Source organism: Cololabis saira, chromosome 1 (assembly GCF_033807715.1).
Source record: "Cololabis saira isolate AMF1-May2022 chromosome 1, fColSai1.1, whole genome shotgun sequence".
Taxonomy (NCBI): Eukaryota; Metazoa; Chordata; class Actinopteri; order Beloniformes; family Belonidae; genus Cololabis; species Cololabis saira.
The window spans coordinates 18939805-18966205 of NC_084587.1; the positions used below are offsets into that span (position 1 = coordinate 18939805).

Below are 26401 nucleotides of genomic sequence, written 5' to 3' on the forward strand. Positions count from 1 at the left end.
ATGGAGATTTTAATGGTTATCGGCAACAAAAACGGGCTAAAGTGAAGATGAAAAGGCTTTGTTTCCCACACTGTGCAGCTAGCTCTCCCCCTCTCGCTCTGAAGTGGTACGGTCCGGTAATTTTCCATTCACTGGAGAAAGTGGGCGTGGCCTAACGGCTACTGCAAAACAAGGGTTGAGCAATTTTAGGTATAATTTTGTTGTTGATTAGCAACCAGCTGAGGCTTTACAGTTTTCACCAGAACTGCGTGAAAGACTGAGCCAGATGTCACCGTTGGTGGAGCACGTCAGTGTCAGAGAAGCAGGATGCTTAAAAAACAAGTGGTGCCAATTTAGTCCACTCCTACTGAACTGTGTCAAATTTGCCTTTACCTCCTTGGAAGATAAATAATTTTGTTTATAAGAATACAATGATAGATATTCTGGGCATTTAAACCTTTGAAATAAACTGTCAAATTAAGCTTGATGTAAATAAAATAAATGAACACAAGGTGCTTGAAACCATGTTTTTGAGTGTCCGAGGCGACCACTTAACGAAAACATCTGGGATTACAAAACCCTTTAATTTAGTTTGGAGGCTTTGGGGATTTGCAGGGTTCTGTGACATCACAGAGCCAGATCAGATCTGAATGATCCCGGCTCCCCATCTTTTCCTGCAGCAAACATCTAAGCATATCTTATTTGCCGTTTCTTGAAGGTGGGCAGTCCAGAATCGTCAAGCCTGGCTACATTGAACCAGTGAAATGATGCAGTAGTGGAAAACCCTACGTCATAATGCAAGACATATAATTGCATATTGGGTTGATGTAGTTCCGAGGTTTCTCCACATGGGAGCGTTGGATTTCCTTCCACATATTTCCTGTTGCAACAATTTTTTTATGATTTACACACCAAGGAGGGTAAATTCCTGTTATATCAGTAAAAATGACTGTTGCTCAACATTTATCAGCTCCAACTCACATACGTCCCTATTTGCTCTGCTGCATGTCTGAGCTGCATCAAGGAAGTAAAGAAAAAAAAAAAAAAGGAAACTCAGCTGTGCATGTTACGGCACTGCAGTAAAGATCCTGCACTAAAAATATTAACTGCGACAAAAGTCACGCACGTGCAAAGTTTCTATCCATAAATAAGACTTTACTTTTAAGTAAGAGCAATGCACAGCCCTCTGACTTTCCTTCAAGTCCAAGAACTGTATATTTGTACAGGCTGCTGAGGTGGGCGGAGTTAATAGGATGACCCCGCCCCTAAAAACAACTACTGTGAACGGAAGTGTAACAACATGTTGAAAGGAGAGTTGTTGTGGTGCATCTTGGTGATATTTTAAGACACCTAAACTTTTATCAAGACCTCAGGAAACCGTGTAAACTCTAACATATCTCTTTAAAACAATGTTTCTTTCCACTTTTCTGCAGATTGGGTCTCAGAAAGTGTGTTCCCTCATCGGGCCTTAATTGACTTGGGAGAACTTGTAAGGAAGACCGGGTCAAGATCTGTTTACGGGAGTCAGTATTTATACAGGTGTCAGCATTTCTGAAGACGAATGCTAACTCCCTTTGAATTTAGCTTCTTTTCCACAAGTAAGATGATGGTAACAAGAAGCTACAGATTCTTCAGACTGATGTCAGTATCACTAAGACGGGCTTGTCGGACATGTGGCGGCCGGCAGCAGAGGAAACGCTGAACAATTGAGATGAATGGAGTTCATTAAATGCGTATAAATTCTGGAGGCAAATATCCTGCAGACGGACAAACAACCAAACCTGTCAGAGGGAGGTTTTTGTACTCAAGAGACAAATTAAATTATGCAAACGTTTTTGTGGATAATCAATGCATAAGCTATAAGAGCCTATAAAAAAAAAAAGCAGCTATGAGGCGGGTCTTGGTTGGCTGGAGGAAGAGGAAACATCTGTCGAGAAGGAAGTGCAGTGCCCCAGCCCCTCCCCTTCTTTTGTACATGACAGACAGTGTTTATCACATTTATTATACTAAATTAAATAGTAAGTGCATATTTAGAGGGAGGCTGGTAGGCTTCTTTTGCTCCTTATTTTCTTTCTCATGTCCATCCATTTTCCGCTCCGCTTCATGTTGTTCAGGATGGACAGGAGTTGTGCCGATCCCAGCTGTCATTGGGAGCAAGGCGGGGCACGGCATTGGTAGGGCGCCCGTCCAGGGGAGTGCCGCGTGAGGAATCCCGCTCACTCGTAAAGTCATCTCAGAGTTCAACATGTACAAGTTCAGACTGTGGAGGGAACCTGCAGCACGGAGGAAACTCGAGCACACGGAGCGACAACATTCAAGCTTTCCACTTGAAAGCTGCTGCCCTCAAAGTAAAACACGCCCTTTTCTCCTGGTTAAATCAAAAACGGGCAGAACGAGGAGCATCGGAAGCCCGCTGGGACAAGTCCACCTTAATTCAGTTACCACAAAGCCACCGTCGTAGCCTCACAGGTTCTAACGTTAACTAATTACATCTGACCCTGGAGTCACACTGAAAGCGCGCTTTCATTTTCTATGAAAGCGCGCTGCGAGAGGCGTCGGGAGCAGCGCGTTGGAGGCGTCCAGAGCGTCAAATGAGCAGCGGCGACGCCGAGGCAGCGTCCAATCACAGACCGGGATTCCCGAAGCAAGAAGCCTCAATACAGATTGTACTTTCATGTACACACAAACATACACTCACTCATATGCATACATGAGCATAGCTGTGGACTAACAAAATAATTTTATCAGGAATATATTTCATCCAGCAAACTGACATTTTTGCCGATTTGACTGCCGTTTTTACCTGAACTGCTCATGTGAAACACGTAACTGATGGTTGAGGAGCTGGATGGTCCGAACGATTTTATTTGCTACATTGATCCTACCATGACCAAATCCGCTACCACCCGGTGTGTCAGTGTTCACTGCAGACAGACTTGATCCGCGGACCAAACTTGTTAAGGAGCATCAAACTCAATCTTATCTATGTGGAAATAACGGCAAAATATAAAGAAGGCTTCCCAAAGTGTGATCCATGGTGAAATAGGAAACTGAAGATGTGCACGCTATATATAGATAAGTAGGTTATATGCACTTTGTTCACTCCAGTTCCCGGTCCCCGCCCACTGCAGGCGTCGGCAGACGCAAGCAGCGCGATGCAGGCGTCCCGAGCCCCCACAGGCGATTTTTGCCGCTTTCAGTGTGAATCCAGCATTAGGTTAATTTTGCTGCTTAAAACAGGTAGAGGGAGATGAGCGGGATTCGGTCCGCCAGCGGACCTCTGGTGGCCCGCGGCTACCAGCCTTCAACCGGGAGCAACGACGTCCTTCCAGGCCAACCCCCAAAACAACTCTTGGCATTTTCTCAGCACACATAACGGCAGTAAAAGATGACATTTTAATTAAAATAAAAATGTGTTAGGTCTTTATTCACAGCTCAGAAGTCAGGAGAGTGTTAAGCCCTAATTAGCCCAAGCGATGACAGCTAGTCATCAATCAAAAGGGGCGTTACATCATTTCACCTGAGGTACAAAAACATTTCCCACCTGGACAGTTTTCAAACATCCCATTTGCACAGGATAAAAACTACCTGGGGACCTATGGTAATTTGTACTAATCACGGAGGACGTCTGTGGTTTTAATCCCGTCCGATTGTGCCGCATCTGTGATTTATGATGTCAAAAATCACATTTCAGCACAGATGACATTAGATCATTTTAATCCTGCACATCTCTGTCATTCAAAATCTCTTCTCCTCTTTTGTTTAATTTAAGACATTGCCATCCATATTAGCACGTCTGCCTACATCCATCCCATATAGTGTAAAGATCTGATATTTTTAGATTGAAAATATACAGAAATTGATCGGCATTAAGCTTCACAGAGAGATTTATGAGATGAGAAGACCAGCAGAAGGGACGATGAGATGACGACACGTGCGGCTGCATCTTTATCTTTTGACTCCCATCTAGCTCAAAGTCTCTCTTACGGCACAAAACCTTTAGGACTTCAAGGAAGGAAGCAGGGTAACATCTAAAACATGCAGGAGTGTGGCTCTCGAGGACCAGGGTTGGCCACCCCTGACCTAGACTGATACGCTGATTCAGCATTTTGTCAATCATCAAAATGTGATCTGACGATTTCAACTCAATATTCAAATTTCAAGTTAAATAAAAAGGTAATCGTTTGATAAAATACAAGGCTTCGGTGGAACTTCCAGGATCAACGTCTGTAAATTATGGTAAAAACACAGACTGCGTTCACATGCAGTCAATAACCCTTATAACCGGAATATTAGCAATAACCCGGTTTTGCTCCCATGTAAACACCAATAACCCCTTTGAATAACCAGAATTTGCTCATATTCCGGTTTTTAAAAACCTGGGTTACTCCTTTTCTAACCCGAATATTTGGTCATAAATACGCCTAATGGGATATCCCAATCAAAAGGAACATGAATCTGTTTTCTGCGCATGTTCTTTTTCGAAGGAATCTTGGTCTTTTGAGCCCAGGAAGTTCTTATAAACATGGAGAAAAACGCAAGACCACGCCACACTTTTGGAGTGAGGAGGAGACTAATCACTTCATAAATGTAATGAAAGATATTGTAACGATTCACAGACCAGGCGGAGACGGCTCGTCACTTCCAGTTGCCAGTTTATTGCCAGGAAGGTATTGAACAGGGTTACAGCCAAAAACAAAGAGCATAAGCAGACCAGAACTCGCACTTCTCGGGCTAATCCCACAACAACTTAAATTAGGACCCCTGAAGAAGAAACAAAGGACTCAGTCCCCCCTCCCCCCACCACCTGCTCCCTTCATGACATCACGTGCATTCCTGTGACAGGCAGAGAGACGAGAGAATTCAGGCTGAACTTCATAACTCTCCCATATCAGGGTCGCAACAATATGAACATTTTGGCATTTGTAGACGGTTGAAAGTACCGGGAAAGCGAGATTTACAAAAAGGTGAGTGAAAAGTTGGGCGAAGCAGGATTTGTACGAACGCCAGACCAGATCAAGCACCGCTGGAAGACGCTGAAAAAGGCGTACTACAGGGCTGAGAAACAAAATGGTACCAGCGGGTTCGATTATCCGCCGTGCTGCCGTTATTGGTGGTGTGACGTTCTCCATGCGTCGCTGGTTTGATCGAGATATCCCAAATGATTAGTTACCATGTATACAGGGATAACCCTGTTTGCTCACGCATGTAAACAGATTATTCCGAATGTTTCAGTAACCGGAATATTGACCTTAACCCGAATTTTGACTGCATGTAAACGTGGTCAAAGACTTCGCTTATCCGGCGTGAATCCGCAGAGCTGAACACAGACGTCGGGGTGTAATTTTGGGTCCAGAGGGGATTTTAGTCCAGCGAGAAAATCAGAAAAGATGTCAAATCTAGTCATGTGGATCAACTCGCTTTTGGAGCCACATTATACACCGACCTCAGCTTCGACCAGTCAAAGTCTGAAATACAAAGAAGTTTGTTTAATGTTAGAAATGTACGAAAAAATGTGTTTAATTATCACGATTCACTGACAACCTCAAGAAACGTAAATATCAATATATTTTTCAATGGTCACCATCAATCTTGTGGCTGCTCCACTGAACTTTCACCCCACATGTGTTTTCTCCTATATCGCAGCTCTACTCCACTGAAATTAAAAAAAATATATAAAAAATGAAAACAGCATATATATTTAATTGTTTAAAACTGCCATTGCAGAAGCGGGTTTTTACAGTCTTGCCTCGCTGGATTTGTTCACGCCTTCAGGTGAGAACAGACTCATCTAATCACAAGTCCTGCTTTCACCAGACTAGCACTGCAGTCCTTGTCTGGTGTGTATGTGTGAGAAAGGAGAGAGGGGCACCAGGCAAACTCACACCTCATGATGGATTTGGTTGTCTGAGCCTGTGAGAGGACTAGCCACCGCTGCACGCTGAAGGCTGCAGTAGCTGCAAGGTTTCTGGCTGTTTCCTGTGCACAAGAGCCAATATTGGTGATTGTCGGTGCAGCCGGCCCTCTGCTGGACGGCTGTGGAACTACAAGCTCTTTATGTGGAAGTGAGTCAACAAAATGGCTGACCTGTGCTAAATTAAAAAAGAGCTCATGAAAGGGGTGGATTAGATTTTTTGTAAGCCTGAAGTCAAGTCTTTGGGTTGTGTTCTGACAATCCATTAAAATCAGACTGTGAACCACCTAATTTGCAGAATATTGCCTTTGCAATTTTTTTTTTTTTTTCTTAAAAAGATGCGCTTGCAAGTTTACCTCATTTGATGGGTTAGTTTCTCCCCACATGTGAGTTATGCTGTTTTTTTTTAATCGTAACATTATGTTTAAAAAAAATATAATGGCTGGCTTGTGCTAAAGAAAAAAGAGCTCATGAAAGGGGTGGATTAGCTTTTTATGTAAACCTGAAGTCAAGTCTTTGTGTTCTGATAATCCATTAAATCACACTGAACCATCTAATTTGCAGAATATTGCCTTTGCAAAAAATTTAAAATATATTTTTAAAAAGATGCATTTTCAAGTTTACCTCCTTTGATTGGTTTAGTTTCTCCTCACATGTGAGTTATGCTGTTTTTAAATTGTAACATTGGTGCAAATGTTTCAAAAAAGGCAATTTTTTCTTTTTAGAAGATACAAGTTTACCTCCTTTGATGAGTAAGTTTTCTCCAATATTGGTGATGGTCGGTGCAGCCGGCCCTCTGCTGGAGGGCTGTGGAACTACAAGCTCTTTATGTGGATGTGAGTCAACAAAATGGCTGACCTGTGCTAAAGAAAAAAGAGCTCAGGAAGGGGTGGATTACATTCTTTTGAAAGCCTGAAGTCAAGTCTTTGTGTTGCGTACTGAAAATCCATCAAATCACACTGTGAACCACCTAATAGGCAGATTATTGACTTTGCAAAAAAATGTAAATATATTTTTAAAAAGATGCATTTGCAAGTTTACCTCCTTTGATGAGTTAGTTTCTCCCCACATGTAAGTTATACTGTTTTTTTTAAATCGTAAAATCGGTGCAAATGTTACGAAAAGACAATTTTTTCTTTTTAAAAGATGTGCTTGCAAGTTTACCTCCTTTGATGGGTTAGTTTCTCCCCCCATGTGAGTTAGGCTGTTTTTGTAATCGTAACATCGGTGCAAATGTTACGAAAAAACAATAATGATGACCTGTGCTAAAGAAAAAAGAGCTTGTGAAAGGGTGGACTAGATTTTGTTGTAAACCTGAAGTCAAGTCTTTGTGTTGTGTACTGAAAATCCATCAAATCACACTGTGAACCACCTAATATGCAGATTATTGACTTTGCAAAAGATTTTTTTTTCCTTAAAAAGATGCACTTGCAAGTTTACCTCATTTAATGGGGTTAATTCCTCCCTGCATGTGAGTTCTGCTGTTTTTGTAATCGTAAGATTCGTGCAAATGTTACGAAAAACAATCATGATGATTGACTAAAGCGCCAAACCTCTCATAGCTCCTCAGATGCTGTTTACTTGACCACATATGGGGATCTCAAACACAATGCATCACCTATAAAACCCCATAATCAGACTTTAGGTAATTTAGTTCAGACATTTTAAAGTCTGTTTGTTTGTCTGGCTCCTCCCCCTCCGTGTGGCTCCTCCCCCTTCTCCCCCCACCATTTTTTTTCTTTTTCCTTTTTTTTGCATCGGTCCAGTCACACCCCCCTCCCTCTCCACGCTAATGTGCCGCTCCAGCGTTGTCTGTACTTGCAGCTGTAGGCTCACTGTTGCTGCTCCAACCAACCATCCATCCTGCACCTCGGTGTCTCCAAGCTGAGGTGCTGCTACTCCAAAAAAAAAAACACCGGCGCCCGCGTGTTTGTGTGCGTTTGAGTGTGTACTAACAAAACCCCCCCGAGCATTCAACTCCCGGATCTGCTCATACGTACCTTTTTCCGCCTTCAGGTACCAACTCCGGCAAAAACTACCTGTAGAGGAAGTCGTGGGGGGGAAAGTACATTTTTCTGAAGCCGAAAACGACGGCGAGAACCGGCGTGTGCGGAACGGCTCCTCGGCGGTGACGTCACGGCCGCCGTTGGAATTCTTCTTCTTTGCGTTTTTTGGCGGCAGCCGTTGGAGTTTTTTCTTTTTTTTTTTTTTTTTCCGCCTCGTTTTTGTTGGGAACCAGAAGGGGGCGGGGCTTGTTCCAACGCTTCTTCAACGCTCGGCTTCAGTCCGCAAAGACCGACACAACAGACGTTGTGTCTTTTTGTGCGTGAGCCACAACTCTATCCCAATTCCCACCCCCTCCCAACCCCACACCACCATTACCCGGTTCGCCTTAAAGCACCTTTTAAAGCCGGTTGCGGTGCTCGATCTGCAACCGAAAGCCGTCCCTGGAGGAGTGTTTTTTTGAGTGGCAGAAGGAGGAAGAGAAACCGAGATTGAAAGTAGCGGGAACGTGGAAGGACGCGGAGAGCTGGTGAGTGGCGGAACTGCAGGCAGCATGTTAGCCTCGCAGCTCTTTCACTAAGCCTGTACATGCATATATCTGAATATATAAATATATATATTTTCTTAAAAGCTATATAATTAACCTGGGACTCAATTTGCAGACATGGATTGCTTTAGTTTTTTTTTTTTTCTCAAATGTGGGTTACCGTAAGCTTTATGCAATGTGTTCCTGGCAAGCGTAAGAAATGTAAGCTAGCACTTGTCATATTAGCTAAAAGTATAAAGTTGTGATTTAAAGCATCATATTTAGTGATGCACCGAAATGAAAATTTGTGGCCGAAACCAAAACCGAAAATAATAATAAACACTTGGCCGAATACCGAACAATTCCGAACATGGTTCTTCAGCAGTTTTTCATTTATTTTGCCAATTTCTTCACCATTGCATAAATCAAATACATTTGATTTAGGCATGCTTTTCAAAGAAAAAAATCTTTTACAAAATTACAAGGTAGAAAATATTTATTGAACATAAAAAAATGATTTTTTTTAAATTTACCAGCATTATGTTGTTTTGGTTCCACCTCCTGGTGAATGTTAGGTAAAATTCCTATGGGTTTAGTTTTTGGTTGGCCAACGATTTATTACAGGAGCGGCCAGTCTATTAGGTAAAAGTCTTATGGGTTAGTTTTTGGTTGGCCAACGATTTATGTAGTGCGCAACGTTACGGGACGGAGCGGCCAGTCTATTTCCTTATTTTACAACGCTGTTATTAATTGTTCGTTTTTTTCCCCCACTTATTCCACCGAACACCAAAAGTTTTTTTGCCATTTTCGGCCGAACAATTTCGGTTACCGAACAATCGGTGCATCACTAATATTAATACTTGTTTTTCCTCCACTCTCTTTATGTTTGAATGAGGGTTGTTAAGCCTGGGATATACTTGCTGTTGGTGCTTGCGTTCGCGTCCGTTCGCCTGCACCACCAACCGCAACGTTGCTCGCGTAGTACGCGAGGAGAGCGCGTCGTACCGGCGGTGACCGGTAGGGGGCAGTAAGCACAGCAACAGTTGGAAAAGTGATAAAATATTTAGTAGCAGCGGTAGTAGTAGCAGTAGCAGATTATAACGTCGACACGTCAGATGAACGCAGGATACGCGTGGCGGCCATGATGCGTACGCGTTCTGAACTGCAAGTATAAAGCTTGAGTTACGGTTCTGCGTCAAAACGACGCCGTGCCTATGGCGTGTGGTATGCGTCGACGCAGACCACACGCCGTCACTGACGTGCACCTCCCGAAAATTGTAACTACGCGTCGAGGCGACGCAGACCACGCACAGACCGAGAGGGCTGTGATTGGTTCGCTTGGAAGCAACGCATTTCCGGTTTGAAGCAGTCGTGAACTTTCAGCGCTCTTTTCTTCGTGTATGTGTGATTTTTTTTTTTTTTTTTTTTTTTTTTTTTTTTTTGCACAATAGTTGTCCTTATCTCTTTGATTCACTGTGACCGGAAAAAGTCGCATAAACCATTCAGGAAAAGATTTATTACACGAATTAGCGGTCACGGGAGGTACTGCACCGCGGCGAAATGGAGTGACGGAGAAGTCCGAAGGGTTCGCGACGGCGTGTGCTGTGCGTTGGTTTGATGCAGAACCATAATTCAAGCTTTAGTAGCAGCGGTAGTTGCAGCATTAGTAGCAGTAGCAGATTATAATGTCGACGCGTCAAATGAACGCAGGATACGCGTGGCCGCCATGATGCGTACGCGTTCTGAACTGCAAGTATATCTCAGGTCTTATAGGTAGCTTACGTTCTGAGTAAAGCTGAGGTTTTTATTTACGCTTTGAATGGAAGTATGGGTTACTTATTCTGAACATGGGGTGTATAGCATTTTTAATTAACCACAGACCCAATTTGTAGCCATGGATTGCATTAAAGTTTTTTTTTCTTTGTTTTTTCTCAAATGCGAGTTACCGTAAGCTTTATGACATGTTTCTAGCGAGCGTAAGAAATGTAAGCTAGCACTTGCCACATTAGCTAAAAGAATAAAGTCCTGATTTAATATTATATTAATACTTTTTTTTCTCCACACTGTGTATTTTTGAATGAGGGTTTTTATAGGTAGCTAAAGTTCTGATTAAAGCTGAGGTTTTTATTTACTCTTTGAATGGAATTACTGCGGACACTAGCAGTAGTAACTTTTTTAGAAGAGTTCTTAAGTATGGATTACTTATTCTGAACATGGGGTGTGTAGCATTTTTTTATTAACCTGGGACCCAACTTGTAGCCATGGATTGCATTAAAGTTTTTTTTTTTTTTTTTTTCTCAAATGTGGGTTACCGTAAGCTTTATGACATGTGTTTCTAGCGAATGTAAGATATGTAAGCTAGCACTTGCCACATTAGCTAAAAGTATAAAGCTGTGATTCAAAGCATCATATTAATTTTTTCCCCCACCCTGTATGTTTTTAAAAGTAGCTTAAGTTCTGAGTAAAGCTGAGGGAAAGGTTTTTATTTACGCTTTGAACGGAATTACTGCGGACACTAGCGGTAGTAACTTTTTTAGAAGAGTTCTTAACTATGGATAACTTATTTTGAAAATGGGGTGTATAGCATTTTTGTCATATAATTCTTCATTTTAAATGTATATTTGTAATATTTTAGCATTTAGCATTGTCAAAGCAAATTAGTAGGCAGTAGCCACACCATGATTATAGATCGCCAATCCAAGCAAACTGGGCACGACATCATTGTTAAACCACTTTATTATTTTTTAAAATATTTGTTTAACCGCCCAAGATGTCGGTTTCAGTCCTAAAGTCAGTTTCTAAGCATGTTCAAGGTTTGCAATATCTGGCATTAAACATTGCAGTGGGACTTCTTTTTCTAATTTCGTCAAATTATTCCAGATGAACTGATTTGGACGCTACTGCTAACATTGGTGGCATTCAGCCGTTACCGAGATGGACGGCTACTGTTTTGTTTTCCTTTTTTCCTTTTTTCCTTTACAATATGTGCGTGTAGCTATTATTTTTGTTTCTACATTCTGCTACTATAGTTAAAACTAACAGAATTAATGAACAGAAAGGAGAGGGGTAAATTATTGATATGATTAAAGATAAGACTGTTCAGACTGCAATTGATACCAGATGTTTCCGACTTTATTATATGCTGCAATTTCATCCTTTTTCTGTACATCCATCGTGCTGTGTTCACATGGCACTCTAATGTGTCCTACCTGTCGGTGTGTTACACCCTGGACATGTTGCTTTTATGTGCATCCACACCTAAGAGAACAGGAGAACTAAATCTTATACTGTAGGTGCATTTGTCCACATTTTAACATCTAAGCCTGTTAAGTGTATATATAGTGAGTATGTGTTTTAAAGTCTTGTTGCTAAAACAAGCAGGAAGTTCATCCAAGCTCATCCAGCGCAGATGTGTCAGTTTGGGGGAGGGGAACATCGAAAGACTGATTTGTCTTGGATGGAAGTCAAACATGTAACACAAGTGGGCTAAAATGGAGAATGTTTTTGACCTGTGCTAATCCCCCCCTACTGGTCTGAAGTGGTACAGCCCAGTAATTTTCCATGCAGCAGATTGTTCTAGAATGTGGGTGTGGCTTAATGTCAATGGCCAAACAAGGGTTGAGCAGTTCTTCCGTTTCTCTTATTCTATTGTTCAATGAAGTGTGACAATTTTTTTTTCCTAATATTTTTTCCAGTTGAACAGATGTACAGATAGTTGAACAGCTGAGTGAACAGCAGGGTCATGTGAAACAGTAGAGTCAAAAGTAAGCCACAGTCAAGAGAAAGTATCAGTCTTCATTATTGAACTCTTTCATCGCTATGACGGTTAAAAAATGTTGGGTCTCAATGTTTTTTTTCCCGTTTTTTTCCTTCCTATTCAAAGTGGTGCAGCCTAGTTTTCTACTTTCCCTTCCCCCACATCTCTCGCTCGCAGCGCTCACATGGTGCTTGTACTTCATTGCACAATCTTTTTTTTTTTTTCCTGCAGAGGAGGAAGCAGCCTCTAAAAGGTCCCGCCCACAGTTTTCAGATTTTTTTTTTTGTGTATATAAAAAAGAGGATTATATTTTTTATAGTTAGTGTTATAACTCCAACTGCTAACAGTTGAATAATTGATCGAAAACCTTTGTGCATCTAGATACTAAATTAGGATAACTTAACATGAAGTTTAGCTATTATAATTTACAGAGAGGATTACAGTGCTCTACAAGTGGAAAAAACAGAGTTTATTCGCACAGCCGTGACAACCCACTTGGTCCTTCCTACAGCTTTTTTGCTAAATGCAAGTTGTTGCTATTGGTCCATGAGGACCAAAGGCCCATAAAAGACCTTAGCATGTTTTTTTTAATGTAATTTTATTTGTCAGAGGTGAATTCAGCCACGTCCCTAATATGCATATAAAAGTCAAATGTCCTATAGTTAACATGATCAAGAAGGTGTGCAGAGTTTTTCACTTGATCTCTGTTACTTTGACAGTAAAATGTGGGTACATACTGAAAATTGTGTTGTGACCTTGAGAAATGTCGTTTTACCACCATACAATATTAAAATGACAATGATAACAAATAATAGATGCCCCATTTTATTGGGAGAGTATTTTCTCAAAAGGCCTAGTGACACATTCCATGTGGAGACTGAAGTCTGCTTGATTCTGTAACATTACTATTAACTGTTAATGTTAACTATTTTTGAACACTGCAGTTTTAAGCTCACATATATACATTAGCAAATTTACCACAATATAAGGAAAAATATTTTATTTAGTTTGCTTTATGATTTGAAAAAAAAAAAACCCAACCTCCTCAGTGTCTGCAATCTTGAAACAATGCCCAGTCCATGAGAACCGGTTTCAACCAGTCTCAGCCGGTTGCTTCTTCCTTTCAGTATGAAGATTAAATATGGTGGTTTTAGTTCGAACTCTGTATTGTTGTTCTTAATCATCACCTATTTTAGTTAGCACGTCATTCGCAAGACTTGTTAAAATAGTTTTGCCTTTCACACACTAACCATAACTAAATACGCCCTCTGACATCTAGGATCACTTTTAGCAAGACTCAGTCATAGCACATCTCACATTTCAAATGACTTAGATTAATCTAACAGTTACTAGTTGTGAACCAGGTATCTTGTCAGTATAAGAGGCTAGGATTTAGTTAATGACCTTGAGAAGATAAATGGTGGATATGATATAGGCCTTAGGAAAGTAAGGTAACTGTTTCTTTCAAATGATTGATTGCTGATGGGTTCATGTGCTTCAATTACTAAATGTTATATTTGTCAATATCCAGTCATTTCAAAATTTAGTTGTAAAAATGTTCAAATATCAGACACTCTTTTAGTATGCATTCATGATTCTACTTTTTTTTGCAGGCTATTAGTAATGACTGCCATCATAAAATTGTGTGTATTTTTTTAATTGCTTCAGCACAACAGAAGTCGTCTCTGTCATCAATGTCACACAATTCTGTTGAAACGGTTCAATTTGTGCTGCGCCACAATTTCTTTTTCCTTTCTAGTTTTAAAGTTAAAATCTAATACATTTTTATTTTTTTTTAGGAATATCAGCAAGATTTTGTCCTATTTAACAACATGGACCGTAATAGTACAGCCTGGGAAAAATTATGCAGTGCAGCAAGTGTACTGTACAGCTAACCATTCCAAGAACATCCAGCAAAATTGTACATTTTTGTTGTTAATTAAATTAGTATGCCTTCACCAAAAGCCTTTTTTTAAAGGTGATTAGAAATTATTTAAAAAGGTTTGACTTCCATTTCAGATTTTTAAATTCTGAACACATTTCCGTGTTTTCTCCTAAGAAACGAGAGTAGATTAATTTGTGTTTTATAATGCATTATGTCTGTATGGTATACATAAATTATTGGACCAGTTCATGTCATAGACTAATAGAAAATCCTGATCTGATTTAAAATTTTGTGCAGAGCATAGATAAACCTTTTTGAGGGATGATGAACAAATCTTTTTTCTCAGCAAAAGTAGCTGTCAAATAAAATGTTAAGTCTTATTGCACTTCCAGCAAAACGTCCTTTCTCTGGACTGTTTTGTGACTAACATAGTCATCCCTTCGATCATTCCTCCTTAACGTGCCTCATAACTGTAGTATAAGAATGAATGGTCTCATTTACTGATGAGTTAAATTTTGGTTCAAACATCCATCCATCCATTTTCTATACCCGCTTCATCCTTTGCAGCGTCACAGGGGTCTGTTGAAGCCTGTCCCCGCTAATTACAGGCGAGAGGCAGGGGTTCACCCTGGACAGGTCTCCAGTCTATTGCAGGACCACATATATAGACGGACAACCAGGCATACTCACACTCACACCTACGGGCAATTTCAAATCATCAATTAACCTAATATGCATGTTTTTGGACTGTGGGAGGAAGCCGGAGTAACCGGAGAGATCCCACGCAAGCACGGGGAGAACATGCAAACCACTCTGTTAAAATATTCTTGTTGCATTTCTTTGTGAAATAGAGGTTTTGTGAGATATATATATATATATATATATATATATATATATATGCGCGCGCGTTTTATGGGTTGTACTGATCAAACATACAGAATTGTTGTGCTACGCAAGCATCAGCTGTGATTTTCTCTGCTCGTAAGTGATTGGAATGCTGCAAAAAGTTCTTTCAGTAAATGAAACTTTTTTTTCCACTAGCTAAGTAATTCAAACATGTAGTTCACCCATAAATGTATGGGTAACCTGCAGCAGTTATTTGTACTACTATAACTCTTCTGTGACCATGAGGCAGCCGTGTTGGTACCAGAGTACCAATTGGTTTTAGGACAAATCAAGAATGCAATAGTTTTTTTTTTTTTTTTTTTTTTTTAATGGGAGGTAATAAGCCAGCATCTAAACGTTATGTTTTGACAAGTTGGCAAGTGGTCAGGTGTTGGCCTTTGATTGATGTGTGAACAACCGTGAGGAAGAGAATCCCTCATATTTTACGACACCTAGCATTTGGTTCTGCATAGCGTTAATTTGCCCTAATGAGTTTGACTGTTGAAAAAGGGACATTTTTGATCTGCTGCGCTACCCATCTCGATTTGTAAACGCTGGTTTTGCATTCTGGTGTTGATGGGCGAAAGCATTAACAAAGAACGAAGTGGTAGCACACATTTGCATTTTTATGTTTTCCTCTCTTCTGCCACTGCGTATCCTTTTCTGATTCACAAAGCCCGGCGTTGCTAATTTAGTTTTTTCCAATATTGTGTTGCTATTGTTTAATATCGTACCAACCTACATGCTTAGAACATAAGATCCAGTTCAAAATAACAGTTGTATTTTCACCTATACATACAACGCAGCTTCCTGCCATGGCAGAATGGCACAGCATTTCCATTGCATAATCTTTGCATCAGAGATGGACCTTCTAAGCCTCATGGATCAGACACACATCTAGAAAGGTTTAGGGTCTGAAAATGATCCACATGGCCTCCCCATTCAAGGGGCAGCACCAACGATTACGTTTCAAATTGCCTTTGCTCACAGCTGGTTAGTGCTACGACAAATCAGAGCAATGAACAAGGTGGCTTATTCAAAGCAACGGAAACAAGTCAACCTGGAGTGTTGAATTAGTAAATTATACCTTTGTTGATTGCTGTTGGCAAAACAGCAAAGCATCTACCTTTGCAAAGGAAGAGTTAGAGTGCCCTTTTATTTTTCCAAGAAAAGGTCTGAATCTTTAATATTTTAATGATCTTAATCATTAACGCCAATTCAAACGACTGTTAATCCTCAACTGCAGCTATCTACACTTTTTACATCCACAATATTTCGCTGCTCTGTCGTTGTTGTGTTAAGCCCACCAACAGACCCTCTGATTTGATTGGGTCGCCAAGACTTTTGTGCACATTTAATTAACTCCAATGGATGGTAAAATTAAACGTACCTGCAAATTTAAATTTGCTTTCAGAAAACTGTCCCACCATTTCCATCATGTCGACAAGATGGAGACCACTGAGACATGTGAGGTGTTCATTGCTCTGCACATCTTTTTCTGACCTTTATAACTACATGACCAGGTACTTCTTTGTACTGCACGACTGTTTAATTATCATCATGAATGCACTTAATACCATCAACAAAGAAATGCCATTCTCCATTTACCATGTCAAAACCAATGGGGGACATAGTGATTGGACACACTTCGCTCCGCATCATTTACTGCCAGCGGTGCACCGCTTTCGCTTTTTATTTAGTCTTTTCCGTAAAATTAACGGATTTAGGACACATAGCCTCTCCTTAAAACAGTCCTCCACAGATCCCTGCGTCGCCCAACTTGCACCGCCAGAATTTTTGGACAACGCGGACAGCAAAAAACCGCACTGGTAGATTTGTTCTTCCCTTTTGAATTTCCCACCGCTATTACTTCGTTTTCAAGTAGGGTAGAAAAATTGTTTGCTGCAATGTCTGTAAAACATTTATCAACTTCTTCTTGCATCAAATTTTCTTCATTTCCTCGTTGCTGTGGCTACGCTACATGCAGGAAGTAAACTAAATGAAACTTGACACCAAGAGGAACAGTGCTGCAAATAGGAACATACGTATTTTCCTACTATGTTCTGTGGTGTAATTACAGAACGACGCAATAACGCAGAAGCATAAACGCTAGTGGCTACGTACGGCCTGTGTGTAACCCGTCTGCTACGCAGAAGAAGCTGGGATGGTTGTTTCTGTTTGCTATTTGCATGCACTTGGATGGTAGCGATAAATTAAAAGAAATGACTCGTAATTGCAAAGGTCGCTGAGCAACGTCACCTCTTGCCTACCTCATCCTCGTCCAACCACCACTGGGTCAGAACCTAAATCACAGCTCCCAAAAATGTGTCTGTAAAGACATTTTTGGTAATGGAGACACGCATCAAGGATTTACAATCTTCAAAAACTGCCCCAGACCCCTGGTTGTGGAAGCGGACTTGAAGCCAGACTCTAAATTTACCTCAACTTCATGTTGGAAAAATAAACCTAATTTTTTTTTAAGAATTTCTTCCATTTTCCAAAGCAAAATAATGCTGAAAAAGCTAGATCAGCAATGAGAAAGTTTTTTTTTCTTCATTAGACTGCAAGAGAGAAAAACAAATAAGTAGGCATGTGCTTTTGGAGTCACCATGAAAGGGAGTCCTTCAGCAGCCGAGCCAGCCATTTTGTGCTGTCGCATTTACTCCCAGCAGTCACTGAGAGTGGGGGTGGGGAAAAGGTAATATGCTAGCTTGTTAAGCACTACCAAACGGTGAGGTCAGAAAGTTTTAGCTGCGTGCTGACGGGTTTTCACAGAAACGGACCACGTTTGTGGTCATTTAAATGTTATGAGACCCGTGGCTACTTTTTGCTCATGTGTTGATGTGTCTTCTCAGCAAAGGGGACCAGCAGCTTACAGTGCTGTGTTCATCCTTGTTTAGGAGATAATTGTACGCCTTGCGAGAGAAATGCCACATATAGATAAAAAAAAATACACGATTGCTAGAGTAACTGAATTAAAATTTGATTAATCAGCTCAAGGAAAAGGAACTGTCATTTCGAGGCCAGGGGTGGAATATTAACCAGTTCACAAGAACCAGGATTCATTAGAAATGTTTTCCTAGTCATCACAGGCTGGTTGAAATCCGACCATGTCATTACTGATCCTGAGTTGTTGAAGCTGGCTTTTAATTTGTGATTTCCTTCAGTATCCTCCCACCGTGTTGCTATGAACACCCTTCGGCTGCAATGGTTTAGTCCATGCTTGGCAGTAAAGCTCCAGTGGGGAGCAGACTGCAGGTGTGGGGGAAGGGTGTTGACGCTCTGTCTGGCTGTGGACTTAGGCGCTGATTGTGTAGTGCTAGCCCTAGGTTGATCGTGCAGCTCGACTTATACCCTATATCATCAGAGGATTGTTCCCTTTTTCTCCTGCAGTCTCCTTGGGGAAGCTCTAACAGAGCTCTATGAGCTTTTGCATAAAGATGTTTTTAGTTCAGCATTTCACTTACTGATTTATTGCATAAGTTCAATTAGAAACTAGATTTATTTTACATCCAGATTTCTTTATTTGTTTTAACGTTTCATTGGTTAATATTGATTTTCCTTTTCTGTAGCTAAGATAAAATCTCTCACTAGCGCAAGGCTAAAGAATAGTCACCATGTGCTTGATTGATTCACATGGAAACTCCCGGTTCTGCCTACCCCCACCCCCCCTGTTTTTCTTCCCTTTTTCCTTCTACACCCGCTCTAGCTGGTCTCCACTTCTATAGGGGTAGGGGGTGGGGTGTCGCATACAATACTTTGGCAACGGTTGGCTAAGAACAGTGCTTTTACATTGTTGTTCAGCAGTTAACTGTCTTTAGATAAGTTTTACGTTTGACTACATTTTTTAAATGCTGGAGGTGGCCACATTTTAGATTCAGTTAATCTTTAATATATTAACTATCTACTTCACTCTTAATATTGCCAAACAAAACAATAATCTGACACACATCCCCTGGATTAACATGACTACTTATTAAGATCAATTGACATGTGTTTTGTATTGTAGGTTGTAAAATTTTGATTAATATACAGGCAGTTATCCTCTTTTCCTCTTTTCCTTTTTTTTGCCTTGAAATTCGCAATCTGTTTAGAATAAGTCTGTCTTTGCTCAATCGTCTTCTTCCCTGCATCTCTGGCAGTTGAAAACTTGGTCTTGTCCTGTGGGATAGCATGAAAAAAATGAGGTATGTGGCAAAAAAGAGACCTGATTGGTATTGTAGTCTTGTTCCTTTGCACGGAATGACTTGGCTCAAATTAGATGCTGCCCACATTTCCCCCAAAAAGAGATCTATAAACGGCTTATCTAAAATGTGTGGTTACACAGAATATCCTGTAAATGACAGCAATTCTTTACCAGATAGGCAAAGACCACCTATGTGTGAGCAAATTTTTTACCTTAAATCACATGTCAGAAGAGGATAATAGTAGGAAAGCATAATAACTTGTGTTTTACAATTTACTAATTGTCTAGTCATGCCGATTCCGGGGTTTCAATTTCAATTAAAAGTATTTTCGTCTATAGCAGAATATACCGTTTAGCATGTTGACTCGATGGTGAATTAAAAAAATGCGGTGTTAAGCCGATGCTAGGTTCGTATCAGGTGGTTGCTTTGCGAAGGGAAGTAGTATGATGATTAGGGATGAGGAAGTGATAACAGCTAGCGACCGGTTGATCCGACTGCCAATCGTTTATATTAGATACAAATTTGGAGAATGGCAAAGTGTCCTCGCGTGGTTCAAAACCAGGATGTAGATATGTTTATTTCTGCTCTAAAGTTCGACATTTTAACATGAGTCAATGGAAATCGACTCGCTTTTGGAGCCGACCTTTAGTGGTCAGCCAAGGAACTGCAGCGAAACTTAGTTGTGCGTGAGCATCAACGTGAACGTAAGACGGTCGACACGTGGTTTTAAGAAGGATGCCCCCCCCGGCATAGATTGTCATAAAGCTAACATCCAGGCAACCACAGCTGTGCTGCTCAGATTTTATAGTCCACCTGACGTGCACATTCTTTAAAAACTAGAGCTCTAACACCATAAGAACTTCTATACACCACAGAGAGCAATCATGTTTCATCAATCAAACGGGTGATTGCTCATTTTTAAACCACAGCAAAGGAAACTGATTACAGCTCCTGAACAGTCATCTTTTTGGTGAAATCATTTTGCAAAATCTGGAGTGCCATAGCTGTTTACAGACGTAAAATAGCTTAAACCAATAGCACAGAAGCAAATTTTTTTTTTTACCTGGGTTGGTAATATTGTATGGATTTATTTTTTTGGTTGATTTTTGTTTAAATCTAGCACTTCATTCAGCTAAAATGGGAAGTCTTGGCTAGAGTTGGATAACAATTTTCTGTGGCACGGTGCTGCTAACAAGATCACGTGCAGCATGTAGCTGTAGGATGTTAGGGTTGCTGCGCACAGAAAACCAGGTGGCCATTTTGAGTCTCAGTGAATCCAGATGCAGGCGGCCAGGGTGGGGGGAAGGGACGAGTGCGGACTGTTCGCAGTGTTGTAGGAATGCAGTCTCTGCTCTCCCTAGCTGACTTTCTTTCTTTTTTTCCCCCCCATTTAATATTTTGCCTCCATAGAAACAGTCTGGCGTTAGATAAATATTTTGTGATTGTGCAGGATTAATCTGGTTAATCTGATCTTGAGATCAACAGTCCTGCTTCTGTAATGGTATGAAACGGCAATTTGCCAGGTTTTGCTGCCTGGACTTGATGGTTTAAGCTATATTAGCTACAGGTACGGTGGAAGTTTTATAGTTTCTCACCCAATTACTTAGTCTTAAATCCTAAAATGAACCAGTGCAGCTCTGAATTGAAAGGGGGATGATAGTTAATAAATCATGTGTTTTGAATAGAGCTGATGTGGCTCTTACAACAGCAAACTAAGTCAGTATTTAGAGTTAATCAATATTACGTGCAGATAACATGTTTTCGAACTTGCTTCCCCCCCACCACCCCCCACCCCTTTTTTGTGGGTGGAGTCTGCAACATGTGCTGCTCCCTGCGTGCTCAGCAGGCTGTTCGCAGCAACACTGGTGGCCATTTTGTGTTTCTGCAGTGGCACAAGAGGGGGTTGGGCAAAGACTGCACAGAAACTTGGCATTTAATCCCACAAAAGGGATTTTTATAAAAGTATGAATTCTGATAAATAAAACAAATCACATCAAAAAGAAATATTGACCTGTCGAGTTAATTCTTAATCATACTGGTGCCTGGTCTGAACCTTAGATGTCACAACAGGAAATGTTGAAGGGTCAGCTAGTCATGCATTGGGACAGAAAGTCACAATGCACCAGGTATGTTTTTCAGTTTCTGGTTAAAGCGAGCTTTCTTTGTTCCCCCTGAGTAAAGGAGCCACCTCAGAGCTGGAATGGTTCGGTCTGTTTACCAGAACCCCTCCCTGCTGTGGAGGAGGCGGGCCGCTGGAGGCTGCACTGCTCTGAGCAGCTAGCATGAGACTGTGTGGCTAAAAAAAAATGTCAGCTGTAGCATTTTTTCCCCCTCCTAAGTAACAGAGAAAAAAGTGCTTGAGGCAAAACACTATAGTTGTTGCACTGCATTGCTTTCAATTAATTTGAGGTAACATTTATTTGGATAATCCTGGGAAAAAAGTTAAATTGGGTTTTCATCAACCGGCTTTAAGGAATGAAATTAAATAAGTTATTGGTGGTTTATTCACATTCAGAGTCAAAACGGGTAAAATAAGACATAGCCTTCCCTGAGCATGACCACAACTTGACTTTTCCTTTTTCCTCAACCTCAACACGATGTTCTTTATCTCGTTGCTTGTGATGCCCCACCCCCACTCCCTCCCCACAAAAGAATGGTTCGGTCCATGCTTGAGCAGGAGAAGCTGCTCCAGAGGCGGACGGAGAGAGAGAGTGTGTGTGTGTGTGTGTGTGTGTATGTATGTATGTATGTATGTATGTGTGAGAGAGAGGGAGAGAGCGGGTGATGGAAAAGGTGGGGGCAGCTTCTGCCTTATGATTAGGTGATTTGTGGGTGTGCAATTTAGCGCCGAGCGCTGCTAGCTAAGCTCTGAATAAAGTTCATATACCGGTAGCTTTTTTTTTTTTTTTTTTTTTTTGCCATAATTGAAATGTTTTTTTGGTTTCTCTAAAAGCTAGCTCCCCTCGCATAGCTGTAGGTTCTCAAGTCCTCTAGGTGAACGACGATGTCAAAGAATGAGCTGTTTGGTTGAATACAATTTCTTGGGTACCTAGATTTTATTAATTATTTTTTATTAACTTTTAAGATTTTTAAAGCAATTCTGGAAACAAAACAGAGAAGTGCGTTAGCTCTGTTTTGCATGTCTGAACATGGTACGAAACAAGTATAGGATATGAGTGGAGTAGCTAGAAAGGCAGCAGGATAATTTTGACATTTTTCTTTCGTTGTTTTATTTTTAACATAGTCCTTCCTCAGATCTTGACAGACTGTAAAGATAAGCTAATTTTACCACTAGAAAAAGAACAGCCACCACTGCTACTGGCTTTTTTTATTTTATCATTTTTACTTGGTCAAACAAATGTTTTAAGCCAGTGCTTTAGATTCAGCTATTTAAAGCATTTTCTTTACCAAGTGCTTTGTGTTAAGATAAATTTAACCCATTAGGTTAAAAACTTTGTAAAAAGGGATCCACCCTTTTACACACAGCTTTTTGTGCCCATGTGGCTTCATTGTTTTTATTATGTTTCTGCTGTTTAAATAAGTTGCTGATATCTATAAAATACCTGATGGATCAAATGTCCATGTGACTAAGGTCCTCTGTAGTCATCATTTAAAAGCCATTAGAGGGACAGAAGTAGGTTGAAGCTAACATGGTTGGTGACTCAGTGCCAGCGAATTCTCAGTTCATGGCACATTGTATCTTATTTGAACATGTGACAGCTACGCAGTTAACTTATAATTATTATCTTAGAGAGCCCAGTATTTGGATTTGTTTACGTTTTATTCACACGGAAAATAGCTCAGCTTTATGTCTTCATCTCAGAAGGTGAATCCTCCACATAAACTGAATTACAATAGTGATCAAACTCTTACATTTCCCCTCAAGGGTTTGCAGTGTTAATGGATTTATGCCATGAAACTTCTTTCACCTGCTCAGTTTGTTTTTTTTGGTTGTTGTTTTTATTTTAAATAAATAAATGGACATGACAGACCTCCCCCCCTGACCTTGATCTGAATGGTATAGTCCATGCTGGCTGTAGATTTCCACTCTGTGGACTAGTTTGTGCTAGAGTTGGGGGATGGGTATGAGGTGTTGCTAGGCAACAGTATGTGCAGTTTACTCCTCCTCTGTCTGTGCGCCCCTAGCTAGGGCTCTTGAGTGGTAATCACTGTTCTGCACTTCTGCACTGTAAGACCCAGCTGACACCGGGTTGGGTTGGTGTGTATTTGCGGTACCCTTTGCATGTGCTGTTTTAGTTGGAACAAGAAAGAAAGAAGAAAAAAAGTGTAGGGAAAAAAAAATATATATTTTTTTTTTTTTTCCCTTGTGTACTGTCATTGAACATAGCACAGAAACAGGAAATTAAATGCTCTTTTCAAGACGTTTAAGTCATACCTAACCAGGCACAGAGCCACATTGGTTGCACGTGTTTTTGTATAACACACCCCTGCAAAGACCAGCATGGACTAGCCCTGTTTGAGCTCCTCCTCCTTTTCTTTTATGTTTGGGTCCAACCTCTTGGCTGTTCCCTGCTCCAGCAATCAACAAATATGTGGAAGGCCCAAACCTACACATCGTACTAAAGGTTGACTCTCCTTTCTTTAAGCATGCTTGGCATTTTTCAGAGTCACAGAAAATTAACTGTTTGGTTTGTTACTGCTTAACTTTAAAGTTGAGTTATTCATATTTTCCTTAAGAAGCTACGCTATTTAAGAAAGGTGTAGTTTGGGTGGTTGTTTGTGTCTAGTTTCGGATACTGTGGGACTTAAATGCAAATTCATTAACTAGCTAATCACCAAGGAATTTGAAACCTGAGACACACTATGGAAACATAGTTTGAGGTATATTATCTGTATGTCAGTAAGACTACAACAGCAAACTAAGTCAGTATTTACACATTTTGGGAGATTTGTTCCTCACAACTGCCACAGGTGTAAAATATTGTTTGCATATGTGAAAGAAGCAATTTCCTTTTTTCTTTAACATTTTTGTCAATTTCTTGGTGTAACTAAAAGGCATAACGTTGTATATACTGCTAGCTGTATTGATGAAAAGAAGCCTGTCAGAATCTTTAATGGTGCAATCAAAATTGTTTGCATCAAAAACCAGAAAAAGCAAAAATAAATTACCACTCTGAAACTGTGAGACAGAGAACCGTATACTTCAAATGACTTCATTAATCTAGGAGGTTACAGTCGGCAAAGTATTTAAATTAGGCATTTGACTCATTGAAATGCTTTTATCCGGTTTTATAGACTGGAACACTGGGCCCAGGTGCTCCAAATCAGCTCATCTCACATCAGACTCCTCAAAGACAAATAGAGAGAGAGTTAGGAATGCCCACAATTAGACAGGGTCGTCACACTGTTTTATATTTTATTGGTGGTCAAAGTTGCGTATGCCATGCAGAAATTAACTGCGCATCTTCACAACTTGTACACTCCATACCTGCAAACTGGTTGGTTTTTGGAACATTCGCCGTTTGAATCAGAATATAATTCAGGTTAATGAAAAACATCCTTACGATAACGCATCTTTGGAACACAATACACACACACACCAAGTCTTTCGGCCAATCACAATCAAAAAAGGTCATTGCTTCGTCACCATTACATGGTGGAATAAAGGCAATTTTCATGCAGGGTAATATTACTTCAAGGGATGCCAGTTTTGAGGTAAGCCTCTAATGATATGCTCTTACTTGACATTAAGTAGGTAAATAAGAAATTGCTAAACATTTAAGCAAATTCTTACCTGCGGTGCTTGTGTTCCACCAAAGATGCATCTTTGCGAAGTCGGAAGAAAACAGAAAAGCATAGATGTTCCTTGTCTCATGCTATTGATGCATGAAACTTCTGAAAGATCTCTGTTTTCAAAGTTTAAGTTGTTTCTCAAATTCTTTTTCTCAGGCACATGCACAGTAGTCGTTTTTGCCCATGCTGTGTCCAGGCATGATTGACTCTCACTGCCGATTTCCTCAGGAATCACATTACTCCGGTTTTGATTGTACTAGAGGACGATTGTTACTTGTACATACCATATCATGTTGTAATATTGCACTACTTCATGGCTTATTTTGAGTTACCTTGGTTTGATTCTGCCCGCTCACATTTTGGAATTTCTGAATTATGTTGTTGTGTTATTGAATGATTGTTGCTATGAAGACATAACATATAGGTTGCATACATGCCCTCATCCATGTACATGTGCAGCTGATCCAATCACACTTCAACAATGCCACTGATCAGGATCTGTGGCATGCTGGAGCACAGAAATAAGCACTCAACTAGACCTTGTGGGCCCGCTTCAGCTTGGTTTCGGCCGCCTTGTAGAAGTATAGTTTGATTTCTGGTTATCTGTTGCACATAGCCTATGCATTTAAGATGCATCATTGTTGCTGTTTTTAGTTGTATGTTGTTGTTGTTGTTTGTTTCAGTTTAAGCTAGCTAGCGACAAAGTGCTAGCTAGCAGTGTAGGTTCCTTTCTGCAGAGCAGTAGCTTGAACTCTTGGTTTTCTTTTACTTCCTCTATGTAGCTCAGACAAAATGTAGCAAATTAAAGCGTATTTTATGTGAATTTAGAGCCAATGAAGGTTGAGCTGCAGTAACGTTTACTGAAAATAGAGCAATTTGCCTTTCTACCCGGCTTGAACCTGACAAATTAGTGGTAGCAGGAATATGTTAAAAGCAATCGCATTAGTACCGATCATATTTGTTAGTCTGTGTCGACCAGAAATGTCGAAAAATTTCAGGAAATGTTGCAGTGGTTGTTTAGGAGTAGGGTTGTAGCTAGCTAAGAAGAAGAAATTAAGGGTGCTTTCACACCTGTGGCCCGTTTGTTTTGTTCCGATTCAGGGGCTGAACCGATACAGTTGTTCCGTTTCTCGTTCGTGGAGTTTGTGTTCACAAGGCAAACGTCTGTACCGTTTCAAAGCTGATAACAAATTCCATGCGCGAACCAGCTGCTCTCTGATTGGTCAAATGAACGCGGAAGGAGTTTTCTCTTCCGACCCCGGCATAAACAACACGCCCCTTTCAGCGCAGCACAGACGGCAGCTGCCGGCTTTAGGCTGATTTATGGTTCTGCGTTACACCAACGCAGAGCCTACGGCATAGAGTACGGCGTAGGCTCTGCGTTGATTTAACGCGGAACCATAAATCAGGCTTTACCCATTCATTTATGTGCGCTCGGTGCAGAGCGGAGCCCGGCAGAGGACGAGAGGCCGCCTGCTGCAGCCGGGTTTGGGCTGCGCAAACCCTGCCC

At 40.7% G+C, this 26401-nt stretch overlaps 1 protein-coding gene and 1 long non-coding RNA gene across 5 annotated transcripts in view; one reads left to right on the forward strand and one right to left on the reverse strand.

Moving 5' to 3' along the window:
- Window positions 1-4612: 4612 nt before the first annotated feature.
- On the reverse strand, window positions 4613-8094 carry LOC133432504 (uncharacterized). The gene is made up of 3 exons (XR_009776839.1): window positions 7894-8094; window positions 5564-6756; window positions 4613-5447 (listed from the first exon to the last, which is right to left on the reverse strand). It is a non-coding gene; the product is annotated as an uncharacterized LOC133432504 (long non-coding RNA).
- Window positions 7707-26401, forward strand: part of atf7ip (activating transcription factor 7 interacting protein) — a 33155-nt gene continuing 14460 nt past the window's right edge. For 2 of the 4 annotated variants that reach the window (XM_061716837.1, XM_061716846.1), the window contains exon 1: window positions 7708-8426. The gene's annotated coding sequence lies outside the window, so the exon portion shown is untranslated. Of the gene's footprint in view, window positions 8427-26401 lie in introns of all 4 variants that reach the window. The other 2 variants (XM_061716855.1, XM_061716864.1) reach the window with 2 other exon arrangements.